This window comes from Symphalangus syndactylus, chromosome 22, assembly GCF_028878055.3.
Source record: "Symphalangus syndactylus isolate Jambi chromosome 22, NHGRI_mSymSyn1-v2.1_pri, whole genome shotgun sequence".
NCBI classification, from domain to species: Eukaryota; Metazoa; Chordata; class Mammalia; order Primates; family Hylobatidae; genus Symphalangus; species Symphalangus syndactylus.
Window position 1 is genome coordinate 25853100 of NC_072444.2, and position 16113 is coordinate 25869212.

The 16113-nt window shown below is 49.1% G+C and overlaps 1 pseudogene; it reads left to right on the top strand.

Moving 5' to 3' along the window:
- Nucleotides 1–6349: 6349 nt before the first annotated feature.
- On the top strand, nt 6350–7197 carry LOC129472595 (cofilin-1-like; annotated as a pseudogene).
- Nucleotides 7198–16113: the final 8916 nt, after the last annotated feature.

The window sequence follows — 16113 nt, forward strand, 5'->3', positions numbered from 1 at the left end:
GGGCGGGGCGGGGCGGGGCGGGGCGGGGCGGGGCGGGGCGGGGCCTGGAGGGGGCGGGGCTCGGGATCCCGAGCCCAGTCCAGTTGGGAGGCAGGGTAAGGCCTGGACCCCTTTTCTGAAAGGCAGCGTAGTGCGTCTTCTTCTCCTTCCGCCAGCCCACCTCCGAACCTGGAAACAATAACTTTGTTCTAAATAATAGCAATGATAAGGCTACTTTGTGCCAGGTACTTTCTGAGTATTCACATATTTAATAGCCCAAACAGTTTTGTGTAGCAGAAACTATTGATATTCATTCTTTGGGTGAGGGAACTGAGGCACAGAGAGATCAAGTATCTTGCTTAAAGTCACGCGAGGATTAGCCGGGCGGTAGTGGCGCGCGCCTGTAATCCCATCTACTCGGGAGGCTGAGGCAGGAGAATTGCTTGAACCCGGTAGGCGGAGGTTGCGGTGAGCCGAGATCGTGCCATTTCACTCCAGTCTAGGCGACAGAGCGAGACCCTGTCCTCCACCCCCTCCCCGCAAAAAAAAGTCACCCAAGGAATAAATGGTAGACCTGGGATTTGAATCTCGAGGCACAAAATGCTAACTTGTTCTGGCTGCAGCCCTTTAATAATAATACAGTAGTTCATCTATTTTAAGGCACACTTTTTGTTTCACTTTTTTTTTTTTTTTTTTTTGGGGGCGGAATCTCGCTCTTGTTCCCCAGGCTGGAGTGCAGTGGCGCAATCTGCAGCTCACTGCCACCTCCACCTCCCAGGTTCAAGGGATAGCTGGGATTATAGGCGTGCAAAGACACCATGCCCAGCTAATTTTTGTATTTTTAGTAGAGGCAGGGTTTGGCCATGTTGGCCAGGCCGATCTCGAACTTATGGCCTCAAGTGATCCGCCTGCCTTGGCGTCGCAAAGTGCTGGGATTACAGGCACGAGCCACCTTTCTTTTCTATCTTTTCTTTCCTTTCTTTCCTTTCCTTTCCTTCCTTTCCTCCCTTCCCTCCCTTCCCACCTTCCTTCCTCCCTACCCCTGTCTCTTTCTCTCTCTCTCTCTCTCTCTGTCTTTCTTTCTTTCTCTTTCGTCTTTTTTTTCAGACTCCCTCTGTTGCCCAAGGTGGAGTGCAGTGGCACAATCTCAGCTCTCTGCAACCTCCGCCTCCCCGGTTCAAGCAATTCTCCTGCCTCAGCCTCCTGAGTAGCTGGGTCTACAGGCATGCACCACCATGCCTGGCTAATTTTTGTATTTTTAACCCCTGTTGGCCAGGCTGGTCTCAAACTCCTGACCTCAGGTGATCCGCCCACCTCGGCCTCCCAAAGTGCCACCACGCCCGGCCTTTGTTTCACATTTCTGAAGTCAGTATGTGATTTCAGTTCCAGTTCCAGTTGATGATGATGTGTCATAGTTTAATTGGCAACTATTTATGTTTCTTTGTATATACATGTATCACACTCAATGAAATACAGTTACAAACGTTTACACAAAGTACTTTATTTATTTATTTAAGATGGGGTCGCACTCTGTCACCCAGGCTAGAGTGCAGTGCGGTAATCTCGGCTCACTGCAACCTCCAACTCCAGGGGTCAAACAATCCTCTCACCTTAGCCTCTGGAGTAGCTTGGACCACAGGTGCACACCACCACACTCAGCCAATTTTTTGTGTTTTTTGTAGAGACAGGGTCTTGACATGTTGCCCAGGCTGGCCTCCAACTCCTGAGCTCAAGCAATCCATCTGCCTTAGCCTCCCAAAGTGCTGGGATTACAGGAGTGAGCCACCACACCCAGCAGAGAAGTCGGTTTTATCACTCCCATTTTACAGAAAAAAACCCTGAAGCTCAGAGACCATATGACAGGCCTGAGGTCATACAGTTGCTCAAGGATGTCCCCTAGCCCATAAATTGCTGTCCCAGGTTGGTCAGACCCTAAACCTCTGCACTATGTCCACCACACTGGCCACTTTCCGTAACAAGACTGAGACCGAGGCATTTAGTGCGGGTAGTGTGGTGGAGTCCTGGACACTAGCTGCAAGTGGACAGAGCTGGGTATGCAGAAGTTCCTAGGGACAGGTCACACAGGAACACGACCCCAAAGGCTGGCCCTTCTCCCAAGAAGTTTTCAGGCAAGTTGGGAGGACAAGCAAACACTGTCTCAAAGAAGGTAAGTAACTCAATCGGGAAGATAATTATAAGGCCAGAGGGAGACTGGACCACAGATCTTCCTGCTCCTATGTCAGTTGTCTCTGGGATTCAGCTTTACAGCACTGATTGTCAAAAGTTGTTTGAAACACAGCATTTATTTTTCAAGACAGAGTCTTGCTCTGTCACCCAAACTGGAGTGCAGTGGGACAATCTTGGCTCAGTGCAACCTCTGCCTCCCAGGTTCAAGCTATTTTCCTGCCTCAGCCTCCCAAGTAGCTGGGACTACAGGCATGTACCACCACACCTGGCTAATTTTTGTATTTTTCATAGAGACAAGGTTTCACCATGTTGGCCAGGCTGGTCTCCAACTCCTGACCTCAAGCAATCCTCCCGCCTCAGCCTCCCAAAGTGCTGGGATTACAGGTGTGGGCCACTGTGCCTGGCCGAGGCCCTGGTTTTCAACTGGGTCACTTGGGGACTTACCTTCTCCCCTTCCATCACTTCCCTTGAATTCTCCCAGCTCATCAGCTCCATAAGGCGAACAGGACACAGCTCCACAACATTCCTGAAAACTGAAAGAAGGCTGGGCGCGGTGGCTCACGCCTGTAACCTCAGCACTTTGGGAGGCCGAGGTGAGTGGGTCACCTGAGGTCAGGAGTTCAAGGCCAACATGGTGAAACCCCGTCTCTACTAAAAATACAAAAAATTAGCAGGGCATTATGGCAGGCACCTGTAATCCCAGCTACTCGGGAGGCTGAGGCAGGAGAATCGCTTGAACCCAGGAGGCGGAGGTTGCAGTGAGCGGAGGTTGCAGTGAGCCAAGATCACACCATTGCACCCCAGCCTGGGCAACAAGAATGAAACTCTGTCTCTAAAACAAACAAACAAAAAAGACAAAACTGAAAGAAATACCAGGGCAATAATGATATATAGATTTATGTATTTGTGTATTTATTTATTTATTTATTTATTTTTTGAGACAGAGTCTCGCTCTGTCGCCCAGGCTGGAGTGCAGTGGTGCAATCTCAGCTCACTGCAAGCTCCGCCTCCCGGGTTCATGCCATTCTTCTGCCTCAGCCTCCCAAGTAGCTGGGACTACAGGTGCCCACCCACGCCCCGCTAATTTTTTGTATTTTTAGTCGAGACGGGGTTTCACCGTGTCTCGATCTCCTGAACTTGTGATCCGCCCGCCTCTGCCTCCCAAAGCGCTGGGATTACAGGCATGAGCCACCGTGCCTGGCCCTATTTATTTACTTATTTATGTAGGTGTGCACCACCACATCTGGCTAATTTAAAAATTTGTGGCGGGCGCATCACAAGGTCAGTAGATTGAGACCATCCTGGCCAGCATGGTGAAACCCCATCTCTACTAAAAATACAAAAATTAGCCAGGCGTGGCGACGCACACCCATAATCCCAGCTACTCAGGAGGCTGAGGCACGAGAATAGCTTGAACCAGGAAGTCGGAGGTTGCAAAGATTTGGAGGTTGCATTGCACTCCAGCCTGGTGACAGAGCGAGACTCCTGTCTCAAAAAAAAAAATAAATAAATAAAAATAAAAAACTATTTTTTTTTTAAAGCAGATTGGTCATTTTATTTTATTTATTTATTTTTCTGAGACAGGGTCTCCCTTTGTCACCCAGGCTGGAGTGCAGTGGTGTGATCACAGCTCACTGTAGCCTTGACCTTTCTGGGCTCAGGTTATCCTCCCACTTCAGCCTCCCGGGTAGCTGAAACTACAGGTGTACCCCACCATACCTGGCTAATTTTTGTAATTTTTGTAGCGACGGAGTTTTCCAAGGCTGGTCTTCCTGTTGCCCAGGCTGGTCTGGAACACGTGGGCTCAAGAGATCCACCCGCCTTGGCCTCCCAAAGTGCTGGGATTACAGGCGTGAGCCACCACACCTGGCTTATTTTTTTCTTTTGAAACAAGTGCTCGCTCTGTCACCCAGGCTGGAATGCAGCAGCACAATCTCGGCTCACTGCAACCTGCACCTTCCAGGTTCAAGTGAGTCTCATGCCTCAGCCTCCCGAGTAGTTGGGACTACAGTCATCCCCTACAACACCCGGCTAATTTTTGTATTTTTTTTCTTTTGAGATGGAGTCTCACTCCTGTCGTGCAGGCTGGAGTACAGCGGCATGATCTCAGCTCACTGTAACCTCCACCTCCCGGGTTCAAGTGATTCTCCTTCCTCAGCCTCCCAAGTAGCTGGGATTACAGGTGTGTGCCACCACACCTGGCTAATTTTTGTATTTTTTAGCAGAGACGAGGTTTCACCTTGTTGGCCAGGCTGATCTCGAACCCCTGACCTTAGGTGATCCACCCGCCTCGACCTCCCAAAGTGCTAGGATTACAGGTGTGAGCCACTGTATTCTAGGCACTGAGTTATTCTAGGCACTGAGGATACAGCAAAGGAGCCAAGAAAAGTCCCTTCCCTCTGGGAGCTTACAGTGGCCGGTGCTGGGTTCAGATCCCTTATTCAGCATAGACACCATTCCCAGCACTTGATGTCAATGGTTGTTTGAATCCTCGCAACAATTTTATAACATTGTCTCCATTTTTCAGGTAAGGAAACCAGCTCAGAAACTCCAGGATGGGCTTTGAGCTCCACCCTAGACTGGCTATGGCACCTCGGCTCTTAGCTCCTTGCTCTTTTGCCTGTCTGCACAGATTGGCCAATCCTCCAGCCGTCTCATTCCCGCCTTCCTAAAATTTTTGCCTTTCTGATGTGTGTAAAATGCTCTCTCATAATGTCATTTTCATTTGCATTTCTCCGATATCTCCCGAGTTTGAATATTTCTGGAATCTGAGCTCTTAACTGTTGATTTGCTTCTTTTTTTTTTTTTTTTTTTTTTTTTTTTTTTTTTTTTCGGAGACGGAGTCTGGCTCTGTCTCCCAGACTGGAGTGCTGGAGTGCAGTGGCGCCATCTCGGCTCACTACAAGCTCTGCTTCCCGGGTTCATGCCATTCTCCTGCCTCAGCCTCCCGAGTAGCTGGGACTACAGGCACCCGCCACCACGCCCGGCTAATTTTTTGTATTTTTTTTTTTTTTTTTTTTTTAGTAGAGACGGGGTTTCACTGTGTTAGCCAGGATGGTCTCGATCTCCTGACCTTGTGATCTGCCTGCCTTGGCCTCCCAGAGTGCTGGGATTACAGGCGTGAGCCACCACGCCTGGCCTGATTTGCTTCTTTAAATCAAACTAGTATGTTTTCTAAACAAGGTGAAAAAACATTTTAACAAAGAAGTTTGCAGACATTTCCATACATGCCTCCCTCTGCTGCAACTTGAGGCATATGTTCTAGAAAAGAGACACATAGGTCTTGGTGTAACTTGCCTCATCCAGACCACGTGGGGCCAAGTTCAAGTCACCCACAAGACTTGAGACTTCTCCCAAATCACTCACAGCTCTAGGGCTCTATTCCCTCCTCTGTAAAGTGGGGGGTAGTAAGAGTACGGACCTCATATCATAGGATTATGGGGACAATTAAAGTGCTTGGTTCAGTCAGACCCTGGCAGCAGCCACAGCAGCTCTCCTCTTCTCTGGCTCTCCTTGCCATCTCCTTTTCTTTTCCTTCCCCTCCCCACGAAGTCTCACTCTGTCGTGCAGGCTGGAGTCCAGTGGTGCAATCTTGGCTCACTGCAACCTCAGCCTCCCAGGTTCAACTGATTCTTATGCCTCAGACTCCTGAGTAGCTGAGATTACAAACACGTTCCACCACACCAGGCTAATTTTTGTATTTTTAGTAGAGATGGGGTTTCGCCATGTTGGCCAGGCTGGTCTCAAACTCCTGACCTTAAGTGATCCACTCACCTCTGCCTTCCTTAAAGTGCTGGGATTACAGGCATGAGCCACCATGCCCGGCCTTCCTTCCTTTCTTCCTTTCTCTATCTCTTTTTCTTTCTCTTTCTCTTTCTCTCTCTTTTGCTGTTGTTTTTGAGACAGAGGCTCACTCTGTTGCTCAGACTGGAGTGCAGTGGCGTGAACATGGCTCACTGCAGCCTCGATCTCCTGGACTCAAGCAATCCTCCCCTCTCAGCCTCCCAAGTTGCTGGGCCTACAGGTACATGCCACCATACCAGACTAATTTTTTTTTAAATTTTTTGTAGAGACCAGGTCTTGCCATATTGCCTGGGCTGGTCTCAAACTTCTGGGCTCAAGCAATCCTCCTGCCTTGGCCTCCCAAACCTGGGATTACAGACGTGAGCCACGGCACCTGGCTGCTATCTCCTTTTCGTTTCTGAAAACATGGCCTCTGGTGTGGCTATCTCTGATGGTGTCATCAAGGTGTTCACTGACGTGACTGTAGACAAATCTTCAACACCAGAGGAGGTGAAGAAGCACAAGAAAATGGTGCTGGTCTTCTGCCTGAGTGAGGGTGAGAAGAACATCGCCCTGGAGAAGGGCGAGGAGACCCTGGTGGATGACGTGGGCTGGACCGTTGACGACCCCTACACCACCTTTGCCAAGATGCTGCCAGACAAAGACTGCTGCTGTGTCCTCTGAGGTGATGCAACCTATGGGTCCAAGGAGAGCAAGGAAGACCTGGTGTTTATCTTCTGGGCCCCTGAGTCTGCACCCCTTAAGGGCAAAATGATCTATGCCAGCTCTAAGGATGCCATCAAGAAGCTGACAGGGGCCGGACCTGGTGGCTCACGCCTGTAATCCCAGCACTTTGGGAGGCCAAGGCGGGTGGATCACTTGAGGTCAGGAGTTCAAGACCAGTCTGGCCAACATGATGAAACCCCATCTCTACTAAAAATACAAAAACTAGCTGAGTGTGATGACACGTGCCTGTAATCCTAGCTACTCGGGAGGCTGAGGCAGGAGAATCGCTTGAACCCAGGAGGCGGAGGTTGCAGTGAGCAGAGATCACACCACTGCACTCCAGCCTGGGTAACAGATTGTGACTCCCTCTCAAAAAAAAAAAAAAAAAAAAAAAAAAAAAAAGAAACTGACAGGGATCAAGCATGAACATGCGAACTGCTACAAGGAGGTCAAGGACCATGGTACCCGGGCAGAGAAGCTGGGAGCGGCGCTGTCATCTCCCTGGAGGGCACTCCTTTGTGAGTCCCCTCCAGTCCCATGCCTGGAACATCTGGCAGCCCCAGACCTGCCCTTGGGGTTGCAGGCTGCCCCCTTCCTGCCAAACCTGAAGTGCTGGGGGGATCCCAGCATGGGGAAGGCAATCCCTTCCAAACAGCCTGCCACCCCAGGGCCTTCCCAGCACCTGGATTTTCTTCCTCCCTCCATTCCTGATGTTTCTGGCCTTCCCAAACCACTTTTTTTTTTTTTTTAATTTTGAGGCAGAGTCTAACTCTGTTGCCCCGGCTGGAGTGCAGTGGTGCAATCACAGCTCACTGCAGCCTTGACCTTCCTGCCTCAAGCAATCTTCCCACCTCTGCCTCTGAAGTAGCTGAGACTACAGGTGTGTGTCACCACACCTGGCTAATTTTTATACTTTTTGTAGAGACAGGGTTTTTCTCTGTTGCCCAGGCTGGTCTCGAACTCCTGGGCTAAAGTGATCCTCCCACTTCAACCTCCCAATGTGCTGGAATTATAGACATGAGCCACTGCATCCAGCCCCAAACTGATTTTGATCTGTTTCCTCTTGGGTTGAAGCAGACTAAATTGTCCCCAGGGACCCCAGTTTGGGGGAGGGGCTGTATTTTTTTTTAACAACACTGCTACTACCTGTGCTCCCAACTCCTAACCACAATAGTGACTTGATACTAGTCTGTATATGAATGGAATGTTGTGAGATGGTCCCTCCCCTTGCTGGCTGGTCCCTCTCCCGTTTCCCCTGGTCATGGCCACTCATGGAAGTAGGACCAGTAAGGGATTGATATGGTTTGGCTGTGTCCCCACCAAAATCTCATCTTGAATTCCCATGTGTTGTGGGAGGGACCTGGTGGGAGGTAATTGAATCATGGGGGCAGGTCTTCCCATGCTGTTCTCGTGATAGTAAGTCTCATGAGATCTGATGGTTTTAAAAAGGAGAGTTTCCCTGCACAAGCTCTCTTCTCTTGTCTGCCACCATATGAGACGTGCCTTTCACCTTCCACCGTGATTGTGAGGCCTCCCCAGCCACATGGAACCGTAAGTCCATTAAACCGCTTTCTTTTGTAAATTGCACAGTCTTGGGTATATCTTTATTAGCAGCATGAAAATGGACTAATACAGGGACCTTTGATAAAAAATTAAAGAGATAATAATAAAAATACATAAAAAATTTTATTTATTTATTTATTTATTTATTTATTTATTTATTTTTGAGACAGAGTTTCACTCTTGTTGCCCAGGCTGGAATACAGTGGTATGATCTTGGCTTGCTGCAACCTCCACCTGCTGGGTTCAAGTGATTCTCCTGCCTCAGCCTCCCAAGTAGCTGGGACTACAGGCATCCGCCACCATGCCCGGCTAATTTTTTTTGGATTTTTAGTAGAGATGGGGTTTCACCATGTTGGCCAGGCTGGTCTCGAACTCCTGACCTCAGATGATCCACCCACCTCGACCTCCCAAAATGCTGGGATTACAGGTGTGAGCCACTGCACCTGGCCATAAATAGCTTTTTTTTTTTGATGTGCTTGGCACGTCAAAAGTTCTCAGTCAATATTAGCTACTATTATTTACCCATCAGCACTCATGAGAAAGAGAAAAAGAATCATTACATGGTGATGTCAGAGAGCTTCCGTGTTTTCCAGAGGATCTCCCATGACCTATGAGTGATCTCAGTACAGAGGGACATTTTGCTAGACTACAGCAATTACAAGGCCCAGAAGTTTCTCTCGGGAGTGAAGTATGTGACTGTCACTCTGACTCCATCCAGGGTTTAGGAATCCCTGCTCTCTTGAAGCTGTCTGGTGAGAGTGAGCTAGTTGCATGTTCACAGATGGAGGCGGGAGTGCATAATGAGGTACACACTCCCCACTGGTCCAGATGTGCAGGCCCACCTACATTGTTGGGGGGCACAAAGGAGTCCTGCTGCCACCCTCTAGTGTTCAGGGGTCCCCTTGGGTCTCACAGTTGCCCTGGGGTCCACATTAGGGGCTTCAACAGAGGCAGAGGGAAGACCCAGACATGGTGGGAGCTGCCCAAGGAATGGGAGTAGAGAGAGGCTGGACCTTCCTCTGCAAATACTGGCCCATCCCCTGGGTTTCCGTGTTGGGATGTGAGGTATCTTCATTCCCTTCACAATGCTCACTGCAACCTCTGCCTCCTGGGTTCAAGTGATTCTCCTGCCTCAGCCCTCCCAAGTAGCTGGGATTACAGGCGTGGGCCACCACGCCCAGCTAGTCTTTGTATTTTTAGTAGAGACGGGGTTTCACCATGTTGGCCAGGCTGATCTGGAACTCCTGACCTCAGGTGATCCACCCACCTTGGCCTTCTAAAGTGCTGGGATTACAGGTGTGAGCCACCACGCCTGGCTGTAAGCACTTTTTTCTTTGACATCAAATGGCAGCAGGTTGGGTCAGTGCCTTAATTCAAAAGTACTGAGAAATATCTGGAGATATCTGGAGATCTCTGTAACAACTCTCATGTGATAGGAAAATATCTGGAATTTCTGTTGGGGACAGAGTCATAAAGTCATAACAATGCGATGGCTTGTTGATTACGTTCATAATGGAAACAAATGCTAAATTTCAAGTAGAAGTTATTGAAAATAAAGATGTAATTTCCACCCCCTCATCCAAGTTCAAGCACCCCATGAATTCGGTGCATGTACCTTTAAGGGTGGACCCCAGGTAAGAACTTCTGCATGAGATGCTCAAGTCAGGCACTCAACATGCTGCTGACTCAGAGGAGGCCAGCCCATTAATGGCAGTTCTTAGCAGCAGAAAAGCTGGCTCCTCTCCTTCCAGGGCAAGGATGGGCAAAGATTTGCATTCTGTTCCAGGAGAGGGGAACTTCCCTGCTAGAATGGTTTAAATCTTTCCTTCCTTCCTTCCTTCCTTCCTTCCTTCCTTCCTTCCTTCCTTCCTTCCTTCCCCCGCTCACTCCCTCCCTCCCTGCCTCCCTCCCTCCCTCTTTCCTTCCTTCCTTCCTTCCTTCCTTCCTTCCTTCCTTCCTTCCTTCCTTCCTTCTTTCCTTCCTTCCTTCCTTGCTTCCTTCCTTCTTTCCTTCCTTCCTTGCTTCCTTCCTCTCTGTCTCTTTCTTGCTCTCTCTCCCCCTCTCTCTCTTTCTCTCTTTTCTTTTCTTTTTTTTGACAGGGTCTCACTCTGTTGCCCAGGCTGGATTGCAGTAGTTTGATCATGGCTCACTGTAGCCTTAACCTCACAGGCTCAAGTGATCCTCCTGCCTCAGCTTCCCAAGTAGCTGGGACTACAGCCACCCTGCCCATTTATTTATTGTTTATTGTTTTTTTGAGACAGGATCTTGCTGTGCTGCCCAGGCTGGAGTGCAGTGGTATGATCATGGCTCACTGCAGCCTCAACCTCCTGGGATCAAGTGATCCTCCTGCCTCAGCCATGTCAGCCTCTCCAATAGCTGGGACGATAGGCAAGCACTACCATGCTTGGTTAGTTTTTTTTTTTTTATTATTTTCTTTTGTAGATTATTTTATTATTTTCTTTTTTTATTCTTTTCTTTTTTTTATTATTTTCTTTTGTAGAGACTTTTTTTTTTTTTTATTATTTTCTCACTTTACTACCCAGGCTGCTCTTGAACTACTAGGCTCAACAAATCCTGCCGGGATTACAGGTGTGAGCCATCATGCCCGGCCTGAATCATGCTGCTTCTTTCTTTCTTTTTTTTTTTTTAGACAGGGTCTCTTGCTCTGTCGCCCAGGCTGGAGTGCAGTGGCACAATCTCTGCTCAATGCAACCTCCGCCTCCCGGGTTCAAGTGATTCTTGCACCTCAGCCTCCCAAGTAGCTGGAATTACAGGCGCCCGCCGCCATGTCTGGCTAATTTCTGTATTTTTAGTAGAGGCTGTTTTCGAACTCCCGACCTCAGGTGATCCAAGTGCCCTGGCCTCCCAAAGTGATGGGATTACAGGCGTGAGCCACTGCGCCCAGTCTCAGGATTCTAATAGAGCAAAAAAGACCATGTTTCACCATCAGGCTGCATTGCCCATTCACCTTCTGCCTCTCAGGCAACGAAGTGTCTAGTTATTTTGTGTGTTTGTAACTGACTGATCAGGAGGAACTTCAGCAAGCCTGGTAATAGTTTGGTTAAATGTTGGTTTCCTCCTCATAAAAGTGGTAAGTAATGGTGCCAGATCTCACCAAGATGGACATACTGAAAAGGGCTGGGAAGCTTGGCAGTTGGAATCAATATGTATATTTTTATTAATCGTTAACCTCTAAGTATCAAAGGAGACCAGTGAGTGGGTCAGTGGTTTCTGCTTTTGAAAAACCAGCTCAGTGGGTATTTGCAACAGAAGGAAGGTGTTAATAAGAAAACTATGGGGAAAACCGTGCTGGGGCTGACTTGGCCAATTCTCATGGCTTCCAACTATTGCGTAAAAGCTATTCTTGACCGGGCGCAGTGGCTCATGCCTGTAATCCCAGCACTTTGGGAGGCCGAGGCAGGCGGATCACGAGGTCAGGAGATCGAGACCATCCTGGCTAACACTGTGAAATACCGACTCAACTAAAAAAACACACAAGAAAATGAGCCAGGCTTGATGATGCGCGCCTGTGGTCCCAACTACTCAGGAGGCTGAGGCAGGAGAATCACTTAAACCCGGGATGCAGAGGTTGCAGTGAGCCGAGATTGTGCCACTGCACTCCAGCCTGGGCGACAGAGCGAGACTCTGTCTCAAAAATAAATAAATAAATAAAAGCTATTTTGAAAATGTGATTTTCCCAAATGGAGAAAAGAAATTTGAGCACCACTGGAAAGACCCCAATGAAATTGCTTCCTCTAAAAATATCTAAGATGGGAGCCCCTACTGCGTGTGTGTGTGTGCATTTCTAGGAGTGTGTGGGGCATATGCTAAGAGTTTTGTATAGGGTTGTGTGTGTAGGTGGGTTTCAGGGTGTGTGTGTAGAGATGTCTGTGGCTATGTTTATAGATGTGTTCGTGTGTGTGTAGGAGGAATGGGGTTTAGGGTATCAGAATAGGAAAGAAAACCTGTTTTTCAATTCCTGTTTCTTCTTCTCTTTTTAAGATTTAAACAACAGCTCCAGGGTGGTCCTTGCAGGTTCTCTGAGTGAGCTGTGTACCAGTGATGTTTGCCCTGGCTTTGGCGTTCCTGTTTGAGGCTTTATGAAGTGGGTCAGGGCATCCGGGCCTCCTCCAGGGCCTGTGAGGGTTTCACCAGCTGTGTGTTCTGATCCTGCCTGCTTCTGTTTGGTGTGATGAGGGCCTTTCACCTGAGCGTGAACAGACCCTGGTGACAACCAGCTTCTATGCATGACACTGGGTCTCCACTTCCAACTGCATGTCTTCTCAGGCGGCTCATGACAAATCCCAAGCAATTTGGGATTAAAGGAAAAGTTGATCAACAAAAAGATGTGTTAAAAAGAGAAACACGGCTGGGTGTGGTGGCTCACGCTTATAATCCCAGCACTTTGGGAGGTTGAGGCGGGTGGATCACGAGGTCAGGAGCTTAAGATCAGCCTGGCCAAGATGGTGAAACCCCATCTCTACTAAAAATACAAAAAATTAGCCGGGCGTGGTGGCGGGTGCCTGTAATCCCAGCTACTCGGGAGGATGAGGCAGAGAATTGCTTGAACCTGGGAGGTAGAGGTTGCAGCGAGCGGAGATCGTGCCACTGCACTCGGGCCTGGGTGACAGAGTGAAACTCCGTCTCAAAAAAAGAAAAGAAAAAGAGAAACAGGCCGGGTGCAGTGGCTCACACCTGTAATCTCAGCACTTTGGAAGCCTGAGGCAGGAGAATCACTTGAGCCTAGAAGTTTGAGACCAGCCTGGACAACGTAGTGGTATCTTTTGTGCAGACCCCATCTCAGAGACCTCTGTTCTGTCTCTCTTGTTTGTTTGTGTTTTGAGACAGGATCTTGCTCTGTCGCCCACGCTGGAGTGCAGCAGTGTGATCGCGGCTCACTGCAACCTCCGCCTCCTGGGTTCAAGTGATTCTCGTGCCTCAACCTCCCGAGTAGCTAGAATGAGTGATATGCGCCATGATGCCTGGCTAATTTTTGTATTTTTAGTAGAGATGGGGTTTCACCATGTTGGCCAGGCTGGCCTCAAACTCCTGACCTCAAGTGATCTGCCCACCTCAGCCTCCCAATGTGCTGGGATTACAGGCGTGAGCCACTGTGGCTGTTCCCTCTGGTCTCTTTTGTCTCTAGAAAAAATTTAAAAATCATCCAAGCATGGTGATGTATGCCTGTATTTTCAGTTACTCGGAAGGCTGAAACAGGAGGATTGCTTGAACCCAGGAGGTTGAGGCTGCAGTGAACCGTGATTGCACCATTGCACTCATGCCTGGGTGACAGAGTAGGACCCTGTCTCAAAGAAAAAAAAAAAAGCCAAATCCCAGATATGTGGGAATGTGACCTTATTTAGAAATAGGGTCTTTGCTGGTGCAATCAAGTTAGGTGAGGTCATACTGGATTAGGCTGGCCCCTAATCCAGTAATTAGAGTCTTTATAAGAAGAGGAAAATATGGGCCAGGCGTGGTGGCTCATGCCTGTAATCCCAGCACTTAGTGCCCCTGTACTCCAGCCCGGTGACAGAGTGATACTCTCTCTCAAAAAAAAAAAAAAAGAGAAAAATGTGGACAGAGACACCCAGGAAGAACACCATACGCTGGTGATGGAGGCAGAGATGGGAGTGATGCAGCTACAAGCCCAGGACACCCAGGACTGCCACCCGCCACTAGAAGCTAGGAAGAGGCAGGGAACGACCCTCCTCTGGGATCTTTAGAGAGATCGTGGCCCTGCTGACACCTGGATTTTGGACTTCTGGCCTCTAAACCTGGGAGACAATTAGTTTCTGGGTTTTTTTTTGAGATGGAGTTTCACTCATCACCCAGGCTAGAATGTGATGGTGCCATCTTGGCTCACTTGCAACCTCCGCCTCCTGGGTTCAAGTGATTCTCCTGCCTCAGCCTCCTGAGTAGCTGGGATTACAGGCGTGTGCCATCATGCCTGGCTAATTTTTGTATTTTTAGTAGAGATGGGGTTTCACCATGTTGGCCAGGCTGGTCTCAAACTCCTGACCTCAGGTGATCCACCAGCCTCGGCCTCCCAAAGTGTTGGGATTACAGGCTCTCTCTCTTTCTCACTCTCTCTCCCTCTCTGTCTCTCTTCCTGAGATAGAGTCTTGCTCTGTTGCCCAGGCTGGAGTGAGCCACTGTGCCTGGCTTCCTCGACTTTCAATAATGGCAAGTATTTGGGGCAGGGGGAGAAAGGGATAAACACAGATAAAATGGAATAGTTAAAATCAAGACTTTTTTTTTTTTTTTTTTTTTACTTGCAAAGGGTATTAGGAACCATCTAGTCCTAAATTCTCATTTTGCAGGGGTATTTGTGAGGGCTGCCATGACAGAGTACTACAGATTTGGGACTTATACACCAATTGATTTCTTCACAGTTCTAGAGGCTAGGAGTCCGAGGTCAAGGTGCAGGCAGGGCTGGTTTCTCCAGAGCTCTCTCTCTGGCTCACAGCTGGCCGTCTTCTCCCTGTGTCCTCACATGTTCATTCCTCCATATGTGTCCATGCCCTAATCGCCTCTTCCTTTTTTTTTTTTGAGACGGAGTCTTATTCTATCGCCCAGGCAGGAGTGCAATGGCGCGATCTCAGCTCTCTGCAACCTCCGCCTTCTGGGTTCAAGCGATTCTCCTGCCTCAGCCTCCAGAGTAGCTGGGATTACAGGTGCCTGCCAACAAGCCCGGCTAATTTTTGTATTTTTGGTAGAGACGGGGTTTCATCATGTTGGCCAGGCTGGTCTCAAACTCCTGCCCTGGTGATCCACCCACCTTGGCCTCCCAAAGTGCTGATATTACAGGCGTGAGTCACTGCGCCTGGTCTTTTTTTTTTTTTTTTTTTTTTTTTTTTTTAAGATAGAGTTTTGCTCTTGTCACCCAGGCTGCAGTGCAATGGTGCGATCTCGGCTCCCTGCAACCTCCGCCTCCCGGGTTCGAGCAAGTCTCCTGCCTCAGCTTCCCAAGTAGCTGGGATTACAGGTGTGCACCCCCACACCTGGCTAGTTTTGTATTTTTAGTAGAGATGAAGTTTCACCATGTTGGCCAGGCTGGTCTCAAAGTCCTGACATCAGGTGATCTGCCTGCCTCGGCCTCCCAAAGCACTGGGATTATGGGCATGAGCGACTGTGCCCGGCCCTGGCCTTTTTTTTTTTTTTTTGAGACAGGGTCTTGTTCTGTTGCCCAGGCTGGAGTGCAGTAGCACAGTCACGGCTCACTGTAGCCTCAACCTCCTGGGCTCAAGCAATCCTCCCAACTCAGCCTCCTGAGTAGCTAGGACCACAGGTGTATGCCACTATGCCCAGCTAGTTTTTAAATTTTTTGTAGAGACAGGGTCTGGCCATGTTCCCCTGGCTTGTTTCAAACTCCTGGCCTCAAATGATCTGCCCATCTCTGCCTCCCAAAGTGTTGGGGTTACAGGCATGAGCCACCATGCCTGGCCCCTCAGCTCCTTTTGAGCTCTGCCAGGAGGGGCCTGGAGCAGAGTTCTGGGAAACCCCGTCAAGAAAGCGTGACTGTTCCTCTGGTGAAGCTCAGTTTCTCAGCTTCTTTCCTTCCTTGGGCACAGAGACAGGCTTCTCCCGGGAGCAGAGGCTGAGGGCCTGCACTCCAGCCTCAGTGGACCAATTCATCTTCAGCCTTCTGATCCGCATTCTTATTTTGAGCTCCCACGGCTAAAGCAATTCATCTCACCTATGCAGAGGGATGGGGAGGAGCTGAGAGTGTTGACACCCACCTGTGTTTTCTGGCACCTGAGTGACCCCTGAGACCTGCACTGGAGGGGAAGGGGAGGAGCCAACCTTTTGTTTAGTTGCTTGGAACTGCTTCAGATTAAATTCTCCCAGGGCAGGAGAGAGCTGCTGGGCCTGAGG